Raw genomic sequence first — 11,536 nt, forward strand, 5'->3', positions numbered from 1 at the left:
TCTGCTTTAGCTAGAGTTGACTTAGAAAATAGACTTGCTAGCTAGAAAATAGTTGACCTAGAAAATAGACTTGCTAGCCTTATAAGGAAATCCCTGGCCTCCTAGCCAGTCATGCTCTGTTTCCTGTCTGCTTCTTCTGCTCACTCTTGCCCAAAATCCCTTGGGAATAGTGTTCCACTGCTTGTAAGGCACTGTGCTCCCCCAATCCATGGATTGTTTTCCCTTGAATAAAGGACATCAAATTTGTAAGTTGTTTTGTCATTTGGCAGTATAAAAATGGGGCAAAAATGTCAATTAGACCCAACAAAGATGATGAGAGAAAGAATGATGGAGTTTAAGGGAAGAAAGTGACTGAAGCCTCCTCTCCTGAGTCTTCCCTGAAAAGAGGGCAAAACACAGCAGTCGCTAAGACAGAGACTTGGGAAAATAAGCCTGTGCAGTAGAAGAGAGGTGGGGCAAGGGATGGGGTCCAGAACACAGGGAGAAATTCGGCCTAAGAAGCTGTATTTTTTAAAGCTTCCCCGCGGATTCAGTTTGGGAGCTTCTCCTTCAGTGGCGTCCTGTTTTGCATGAAACTGAGCCAGCGCACCATCTGCCTGGTCTCCAGGCCTTCTCTCATTGTTATGTAAAGCCCATGTTCGTGCTCACGGATTTTTCTTATGCAGGGACATTAAGAAGTGCGAGTAGAATCGACATATATACACTCCAAATGTAAAATAGACAGCTAGTGGGAAGCAGCCGCATAGCACAGGGAGATCAGCTCAGTGTTTTGCGACGACCTAGAGGGGTGGGATAGGGAGGGTGGGAGGGAGGCTCAAGAGGGAGGGGTTATGGGGTATATGTATGCATATGGCTGATTCACTTTGTTGTACAACAGAAACTAACACAGTATTGTGAAGCAATTATACTCCAATAAAGATCTATTAAAAAAAAAAGAAGGCATTATAGGCACAATTCCTAAGGACTTATAAAAATATTTTAGCTCTGAAAAAAAATTGGCTGTAGAATAGGAAAAGAAAATTGGCAAAATTAAAATTAATAGATGTTTAAATGCCTGCCAAATTTAACTTTCTGTCAACTACTCAAATATAACTCAGCTCATATTTTGTTGCACATAAATTATAGCCAAATATTTAAACTCTGTTCCACTCTATACAATGGGTATGTAATAATAGCACTTTTCTCATAGGTATTTTTTTAATGCTCACTTGACATTGGTGGGAATAAATGTGATGTTACATGTAAAGCACTATAGAAAGGTCCCAGTACACTGTGCATGCCAGTGCAGTGTTAGAAATGATGTTGTTAATGATAACGAAGATGATGATGATAATGACGATAAAAGCATACATTTGCCATGTAATACATTGAAGAACTCTCAGTGTACTAGGCACTTACCACATTGATATTCCTTTCTCTAAAATATACTGGTATGTCAGTCAGCCAAACTGTGGCTCTCTATAAATAGGCTCCCACCTGTGTGTCCCCATAAGGCCAATGAGGACGAGTCATAGCGCTTTCAAATCACAAAGCATGCCAAAAGATTTCACATCCATAATTTTCTTTATTCCTCATCGCTGCCCTTGGAGGTAGGCAGCAAGGGTGGAGCAATGTAATGTGGAGTGCTAGGGGCGCCATGCTTACTTGTATGCTTGCCCTGTGACTTCGAACAAGTCCTGTAACCTTTTTGGGCTCAGTCTGCTCACCAGTGAGTAAGGAGAGAATTCCTGCTTTGTGGAATCCACAGTCTTGTGGGAATCAAAAGGGAGGCAGTATGTCAAAGCGCTAAACCACAATGCCCGCATACAAATATCTGATCTGCCCTTATTCTGGGAGGTAAGGAAACTAACATCTACAGAAATGACCTGACATGTGCACAATCCCTCAAATGGGAGAGGCAGCACAGGAAATTGGGTCAGTGTGCCTTCCTTTACACAGCACAGCTTCCTGAACTGCTAACATTCCCTGCAGGCCCTTCACCACAGAGGAAAAGAAAGGAAAGACTCAGGTCACACAGACCCCTGCGGTCAGGGCTTTGTAAAGCAGACTTAGCCAATAGATCACTGCATCCTGGCCTCACAGGTCAGGCCACCACCCCTCTGTGGGAAGCGTGGCTTCCTGTATCAGCCATGGTGCCAAGCCAAAGCCCTTCGGCAATATTTAACTCTTTGCTACACCCCAATTTATACTGGGGTTATGAGGTGCAGTGGAGCCTAAGGGTTCCTGCTGATGCACTTGCAGCCGTCATGAGTTGGAGAATTCATTTCTGCTTGAATTCAAGATAACAGTAGCTACCATTTTTTGAGTGTTTCTTATGGATATTTTCCCCACATCATCTCATTCAGTTCTCACTATGGTGCTCTGAGGATGGAGGTGCTATTATTATTCTTCTCATCCTCAGGTTTGAGAAAACTTAGGCCCTTACAGGTTAGGTAACACTTCAAAGGGCGTGCAACCATGTAGGCTGTCTGAGAAGCCAGCACTCTTAATCACCTCAGTGTTTCACAAGGAATGGCCTGCAGACCACATATGTCAAAATGTGTCCACTCCCTCCTTCTCCCCCAACAGTAACCTACTGAATCAGATGGCGGTGGGTGGGAACAGTGGGAGCCCAGGAGTCTGCATTTCAATTAGTTCCACAGTTGATTCCCATGGAAATCCAAGTTTGAGAACCAAGGCCACACTCCCTAACCTTGCAGATGCATTCTGTCAAAAGACAGGCAAGGAAGGGAGCATTTCAATTTTCAATTCCAAATGCATCTTTGGCGTCATTGTGGACAAAAAAAGCCAAGTCTCTTTTCCCTCAAAATTTGCTGAATAACCTACACAGCTTCTCTTTAGTAGGTCTGAGAGGGACAAGGTTGCTCCTCTTGATTGACAGGGATTTGAGCATGAATATTTAATGGGCAGGGCAGCTGGTATACTTGGCTAATGTAATATTTCAAGCTCTACTTTCGTACTGAAGGGATTTGCCCTCCATTAATGCATGTCTACATCCTGTCCCAGTCCTTCCAACAGCATTTTCCACACAGATAATGCCAGTTCAGGGAGCCTCTTTTTCCCAGTTCTCAGTTTAAGATAGCACTTACTCTTACCTTGAGATAAGGTTTTTTTGTGCTGATGAAATGCCACTGGGCATTGTCTTGATTTTTATCATTTCCTGTCCAGGCCCTCCAGGCCCTCTTGGTTATAACCCATTGACAGAATTGGCTTGGCTGATGTCATTCAGGAGAATCATTCACGCCTTTCATTCTACCTCTCTTCCTCTCTCTCTCTCTCTCTCTCTCTGCCTCTACCTCTCTCTATATCTCTCCTTCCAGTCTCTGATGTTTCCCAACTTACAAAATATTTGGGTCCAATATTGTACTTGGGGTTTGTTTAAGCCAATCAGAGGGACAATTACATTTAATGGTGAAAGATGAAATAATTTCCTCCTTAGATCAGGAACAAAGTAAGTTCTCCCTCTACCACTTAAATAAATAAATAAATAAATAAATGCATTCATATTGGAAAGGAATAGGTAAAACTGTCTTCATTCACAGATGATACAATATGGTATGTAGAAAATCTCAAAGAATCTACAACAAACTATCACAGCTAATAAACAGTTTGAGTTAGGTCACAGATATAAGAACCATGCACAAAAACCAATTATATTTCTATACGTTAACATCAAACAATCCAAAAATAAAGTAAAAACTTCCATTCACCATAGCACCAAAAATATATGTAGCAATAAATTTAATAAAAGAAGTGGAAGACAAACACCAAAAACAACAAAACATAGATGAGACATGTTAAAGAAGATCTAAAATGGAAAACCATTCCATGTCCATGAATAGGAAGACTCAATATTGTTAAGGTGACAATTCTGCCACAAATTGATCTGTAAATTCAACATCCCTATCAAAATCCCCACAGCCTTTTTGTATATATTGACAAATTGATCCTAAAGTTTATATGGAAATGCAAAGGAACTAGAATAGCCAAAACAAATTTTAAAAAGAGAACAAAGGTTGAGGACTTATACCACTCAATGTCAAAGTGTATTATAAAACCACAGTAGTCAAGACAGTGTAGTATTGGTGCAGGGATTGGCATGTAGATCAATGAAATGGAATCGAGAGTCCAGAAATAAACCTCACATTTAAGGTGAACCGATTTTTAACAAAGGTGCAAAAACAAATCAAAAGCAAACTGTAGCCCTTCCAACAAATAAGTGTTGGAATTGGATATCTATGTGCAGACAAATGAACTTACTTCACAAAATACAAAAAAAAAAAAATTGTCTGAAATACCTCAATATAGGATCACAGACCTTAATATAATAGCTAAAATTATAAAACTTTCAGAAGAAAATATAGGAGAAAATCTCTGTGACTTTGGATGAGGCAAAGATTTCTTAGATACAATGCCAAAAGCAAACTCATTTTTGCTTTGATAAATTGTACTTCACCAAAATGGAAAACTTTGCCACTTCAAAAAACACCATTAATCTGCTCAGGCACTTGTATCTAGAATATAAAAGAACTCTTATAACTCAATAATAAAAAACAAATAATGAAATTAGAAAATGGGCAGGGAATTTCAATGGATGTTTTCCCAAAGATATACAAATGGTGAACACACACATGAAGAGCTGCTCAGCACCATTAGTCACTGGGAAAATGCAAATTGAAACCACAATAAGATGCCAAATTTACATCTGCTAGAATGACTAAAATTGAAAAGAGAGATAATTGAAAGCGTCGGTGAGAAAGTAGAACAATTGGAACACACTTATACTGCCAGTGGGAATGTAAAATGGTACGGACACTTTTGAAAACTATTTGGTAGTTCTTCAAAATGTCAAATATAGTTATCATATTGACCCAGCAATTTCACTCTTAGATATCTACCCAAGATAAATGAGGATATACGTCCACACAAAAACTTCTATATGAATGTTCATAGCAGCATTATTTATAATAGCCAAAAAAGTAGAAACAACCCAAATGTCCTTCAACCGATGAATGATAAGCAAAATGTGACATAACTATGTAATGGAATATTACCAACAATAAAAAAAGAATGAAGTACTGATATATGTTACAACATGGATGAACTTCTAAAACATTATACTAGGTGAAAGAAGTCAGTCACAAAAGACCACATAGTGTATGACCAATTTATATGAAATGTCCAGAATAGGTAAGTCTTTAGAGACAGGAAGTAGATTCCTAATTGCCAGGGGGTAGGCTGAGGGCAGAATGAAGAATGACTGCTAAAGGGCACAATGCTTCTTTTGAGGATGATGAAAATATTCTAAAGAAGAGTACAGTGATATTGCACAAATCTGTGAATATACTAAAAGCCACTGAAGTGTACACTTTAGACAAGAGAACTTTATGGTAAGTAAATTATGTCTCAATAAAATTTTTTATTAAAAGCTAATAACAAGAAAAACAGCACATACTGTTAAGAAAATGAAAAGACAATTTGGGAGAAAATATTTGCAAATCACGTATACGATGAAGAACTTGCATCTAGAATATATGAAGAACATTTATAACTCAATAATAAAAAGACAAATGATCCAATTATAAAATGGGAAAAAGATTTAAGAAGACATTTCATGAAGGAAAATATACAAATTGCTAAAATCACGTGAAAAGATGCTTAACAGCATTAGGCATTAGGGAAATGCAAATTAAAAATACAATGAGATACCACTTCATATCTACTAGGATGGCTACTATCAAAAAGACAGATTATATTCAGTGTTGGGAAGGATATGTAGAAATTGGACCACTCAAACTTTCCTGATGGGAATGTAAGATGGTACAGCCAATTTAGACAGTTTGGCAGTTTCTTAAAAAGTTTAACATAAAGTTATCACACAGTCCAACAGTTCCACTCCTATGAATCTAGAGAAATGGAAACATATATTCACACAAAATCATGCCTGTGAATCATAGCAGCTTTATCAGAGCCAGAAACTGGAAACAGGGACTTCCCTGGTGGTCTGGTGGTTAAGACTCCGTCAGGGAATTAAGGTCCTGTATGCCACGTGGCGCAGCCAAAAAAAAAAAAAACTGGAAATAATCCAAATGTCAACTGATGAAGGATAACTGAAATGTGATATACTACACAAATTTTTTTTCTTTCTTTATATAAGCAATATTTTATTTATATGAAATATTATTTAGGAAAGGAAGGAAGGAAGAAAGGAAAAGAAAGGAAGGAAGGGAGGGGGGGAGGGAAGGAGGGAGGAAGGAAGGAAAGGAGGGGGAAAGAAAAGAGAAACTACTGATATATTGCTTGGAGACAGTTCTCCATGAGCTGAGGCACTGATTTTCTTTGTTCCAGACCATCTCTTCAAGGATGATTGTTTAGCAAACAGCTCTGAAAGACTGAGATAGTGCCTCACCCTGGAGCGAAGGAATGATTTGCTTGATGTCTAGTTTAATAAAGACAACGTTTACCTCCAGGACAAAAGTTGAGTTGGTTTGCTTGCAGCCCATTACAAAAACTAGGTTTCCTAAGCTTAGGATTCCTCAATTTTGACATAAACCCTCTGCCTGTGTAACATCCATCTGGGCCCACTTGCATCAGCCCTGTGGGACTGGAGAGGAACAGGGAATCAGCACAAACATGAAGCTCGTGCTGCCTGCTAGGCCATGAGTAATGAAATCCTTTCTCCCTGATCCAGGAGCCTCATGTCTTCAGTCAGCAGCCATGAAACTGCGGCAGGCTAACTTGTTAGCTTGCAATCAGGGTAAAATTTCAGACTTTTCATAGTTCTTGACATACAAACTACAACGTGGATGAACCTCAGAAATATTATGATAAGCAAAAGAAACCAGACACAAAAGACTACATATTATATGATTCCATTACATGAACTAGCCAGAAAAGGTAAATTTATAGAGACAAAGCAGATCAGTGGTTCCCCTGGGCTGAGAGTGGAAGCAGAGACTGATTACACTGAACATGAGGAAAGTTTTGGGGATGATAGAAATACTCTAAAACTGGTTTGTGGTAATAGTTACACAAGTCTCTACATTTACTAAACATCATTAACTGTACACTTACAATGGGTGAATATTTATGGTATGCAAATTATACCTCAATAAAGCTGTTTAAAAAAATACAATAAGATACTACCTTCACACTCACTGGAATGGCTAAAATTTAAAAGACTGGCAACAGTATGGCTGGCAAGAATGTAAAGCAATGGGAACACTTATGCTTTGCTGGCAGGAGTGTAAAATGGTGCAACCACTTCAAAAAAACATTTGGCAGTTTCTTGAAAAGTTAACGTACATCAACCCTATGAGGCAGTAATTCTGCTTCCTGGGTATTTACCCATAAGAAATGAAAATATCTGACCATAAAAGATATGTACTTGAATGTTTATGGTAACTTCATTCATAATTAGTCTAAATTGGAAACCTACCCAAGTGTTCATGAACAGGTAAAGGGATGACCAAATAGTGGTATATTCACACAATGAAATACTATACCACCTCCTCCACCAAAATACTGATATATGCAGCAACATGGAAGAATCTCACAGCTATTATACCGAGTGAAAGAAAACAGTTACAAAGAACATACAAAGAAGTATAGTTCTGTTCATATGAAGTTCTAGAACAAATCTCCTTCAGGTTCTATAATTCGTTAGAATGACTCAGAACCCACAGAAAGCTATTATTCTCATGGTTAGAGTTTAATTACAGGGAAAGGATATAGATAAAATTGACCAAAAGAAGAGACACATAGGGCAGAGCCTGAGAGGGTTTCAAATGTGAAGTTTCCACTGCCTACTCCCCTTGAGGTCAAGGATGCGTAGTCACCCAACATCAATGTATGACACCCCACATGGAGTATTGCCAACCGGGGAAGCGCACCTGAGCTTCAGTGTCCAGAGTTTTCATTGGAGCTTCACTATATAGGCATGATTAGTGAACACAGTCTCAATGATACTGCATGATCCAAAGCCCTGACCCTAAGTCACATGGTTGTGACTCCCAAGTCACATGTTTCTCCTGTGACCAGACCTTACCCTAAGGTTGTTAGATATGGTCAGCCTTACCCTAAAGCCTGGTGTGGCCAGCTCCTGCTCTAAACAAACACACTCCTATGACAGAGTGCCTCCCAGAAGCTGAGAGCAAAGGCCAAACTTCGTCTTTGTATAAAACCAAATTCCTTAGTACACGTGACCTAACCCTATAGAGATTTGGGAGTCAGTTAAGGTTTAAGGTTAGGACTGAGATAAGTTGAAGTCTTACTGAAGTCTATGGAAGAATCTGGCAAAATCCACACTGGATTGATTTGTTATATATTTATACATATATATATTTTAAAAACATATTCTTACATATTTCAATATTAATGGCAATAATTTTTTGCCCTTAGACTTTTGTGTTATCCTGGCCACCTCTTTTTCCTTATGAATATTTCATGTTTTCCAAAATTAGAAGGTTTTTAAGGATTGAAAGAAAAGCCTGAACTGAGGGTTAAGCACATACATTTTACTTGGAAGAAAGTAAAAGAATGGCCAAAATCAGGTTCAGAAATGTCTCATTTTTAGTAATCTATGCTTTAGTCTATATTGCTGTAGATAATTGAGAGTTGTCCAAGATTGGTTTTTGGAGACGCTTAATTTTACCTGATTTTTACAAGATAGTCATTTAGCAAAAGAAGTTTCCAAATAACTCCTCATTTCAGCAGTAATAGGCAAGTTAAATCCTTGAACTATTTACTTAGATGAACAGAAATACCCTTTTTTGAAATAATGGATATGCAAGATTTCGCCATTAAAGGGTTAGGGTAAAATGAAAATCCTCTCAGTAACAGTTGAAATCTGAGAAAATCTTTCAAGGAAATTAAACACTTGATTAAAAAGCAGAAAAGGTTATTGGTGAGAGCTGAGATTAAACAGCAGAGTTGTCTGAGAAGAGGCCTCAATTATAAGAAGCAGATAGTTAATAATATCATCTCAGGGATCTGCTTTTCCTCAAGACGTATCTTTGGGGAAATGCAATAGTTTCATTTTCTTTTTGTTAAGATAGAAAAAAGTGCCTTACCTTTGAAAAATGTGAAGAAAACTTTAAAATTTTGAAAAGCATCAGAACCACAAAGGAAGAATTTAGAAGTATGCTTCCAGTATAATCTAAGAGAAAGTACCACCCTAAATCAGGGTCTAAGACATTTTAAAAGCATACTTCCATTAAATTTAGTTCTGTAAACTGAAATATAGAAACAAATCAAAAGCAAGATAATAGTGATTCACACTTCTTGCATGAAACTAGCTAAGCACTTTTATCGTTTGAACACTTCGGCTCATAAGAAGACACAAATCCCTAAAATGAGTCAGTTATTTGAATCCTATCTTTGTTAGTAACTCTTCACATGGCCCTAAGGAAAGAGAACCATTTTCCTATGCTGCATTTATCTACTGGAAAGAATGAGAATAGTTTACAGTCATAATGTTACCATCATTTACCATCACCTACCATCATCATCATCAACACAACTACCACATACTAAGTGCCAACTATGTGCCGGCAGTATATCATATACTTTACACAGTTATTTAATTCTCATAAATTCACTAAAGTTTAAAGTATTATTATCCCCACTTTATAGAAAAATCAGGCACTCAGAGAATTCACAGAGTCAGGAAGCAACAGAGTTAAATTAAAACCTACTTCTGTGGGCCTCTAAACGTCCCTACTCTTTATCCCTGCTCCTGCAGTTCAGTGGTTTAGCGGTTCCCACAAGCTATTATATCTGTACTGCAGCCAGTGCTCGGGACTGGTACTCACCATGCTTGTGCTCAGGATTAACGCAGTGCTGGGGAGGACAGCAAGGACTCTGCCATGTCTGTGGGCCTAAGGTTGAAAGAAGATGAGTCCCCACAGCTCGATGGGGAACGGACAGCGTGAAGCAGATTATCTTAACCAGGTTGTGAAGTTAATTCTGATGCATCTGGGTCCCAGCAGCAGGCTGACCAGCCCCTGAGCTGGGCTGAATGAACCACTTGATTCCGAGCCAAATCTCTCTCACACTCTATCCCAACACTACATGTCAATAATAGGTCCTTGGTACCTCATAAAATTCAGTTCTTTCTAATATTATTTCAAGTCCAGCATGCCTTCTATTATAGCATACTCCCTCTCAGGTAAGTGTAAAAAAATATTTCATTGATGTACTTAGTCAGAAGTCTTTTGGTTGCAGGAGACAAAACCCCAATTTTTGCCTAAGAAGGCAGAAAATCTATTGACTCACATAGCTAAATCGTGTAAAGGGCAGGATAGAGCCTGCCTGAGGAAAGATGGGATCCAAAGGCTCCAGCACCATCGGAGTTGTCTCTCTATTTCTTCAAGGGTGGCTTCAGGCTCACACTCTCAGGGGGCTGCAACCAGAACGGAGATAGTGTGTGAATCTCTATAGCTCCACTTTGAAAATCCTGGGAGAGAGTTGTGATGTTTCAACTTGGGTCACGTGCTAACCTCTTGAACCAATCGCTGGGGCCAGGGACGAAATCATATAAGGAGAAAGCCATTCAGACACCAACGTGGACATCAGAATCACTGGCAGCTTCTCCAGTCCTAGTCTATCAAAGGGTCGTATCTGAAGCAGGTGTTAAGCACTAAAGTCAGCCTGAAGGTGGAACATTGCATAACTCAAAGTTATTCTTGAAAATTTTCTAAAATGGGTACATAGGGGGAGAAAAGAGGAAGAGGGCTGGCAAGGCAGGGACCGAAAGAGTGGCTGGCAGCCGGGAGCCCCACGAACAGAGCGAGGGTAAGAAAGCGACCGAATTGGAGTAGGGGAGACGGAGGCTGACCGGTAGCCAGGTAGGCAGACCAGACGCACCCACGGACAGACAGCCCGAGAAGGCGCCGCAGAATGTCGCGCTGGTTCCTCCCGCCTTTCACTTTCAAAGTCAGGATTTTGCCTTTTCCGTGGAGCCCGAGAGAGCATGCTGGGACTTCAGCGTAAGCTAAGATTTCTCAGCTAGGGAAGGAAGATCAGCTCAGTCCCGAGAAGGGAGGAAGCAAGCACCCTGTCCCCATGGCTCCTTCCTTCTCTCCCGTACCATACTTGGGCGCCAAACCCAGCCCTTCCCTAACCACTCGACTTCCTCTTCTCCTTTCTAGCATGGTGGCTATATGGACAGTCTGACAGAACAGAGACTGGCATCTCCCCATCTGGAGCACTAGAGTGTTCTGCGTTGCACCATGACCCTGGACGTGCAAACTGTCGTCGTTTTTGCAGTGATCGTAGTCCTGCTTATCAATGTCATACTCATGTTTTTCCTGGGAACGCGCTAGATGGAGTCCAGTCTCCTGAGCTGTTGCAAAATCTTGCTTTGATTTCAACCAGAGAACCCCCAGGGGAAAAAATAAATAAATCAAGAGAGATGGACAGTGAGAGACAGGGAAAGAGAGAGAAAGAGCAAGTGTTCTTACCCGGGAAGGAAAACATTTTAATGAGCTTCAACATGGCCTCGCTGTGATATGTATGACTTTGGTATATTATCTCT

The 11,536-nt window shown here is 39.7% G+C and overlaps 1 pseudogene across 1 annotated transcript; it reads left to right on the top strand.

Annotated features, from left to right (window-relative positions):
* Positions 1–11,162: 11,162 nt before the first annotated feature.
* On the top strand, positions 11,163–11,324 carry LOC308612208 (annotated as a pseudogene). The gene has a single exon. The product of its transcript is annotated as an uncharacterized misc_RNA (transcript).
* Positions 11,325–11,536: the final 212 nt, after the last annotated feature.

This window comes from Mesoplodon bidens, assembly GCF_964165515.1.
Source record: "Mesoplodon bidens genome assembly, chromosome: 2".
Taxonomy (NCBI): Eukaryota; Metazoa; Chordata; class Mammalia; order Artiodactyla; family Ziphiidae; genus Mesoplodon; species Mesoplodon bidens.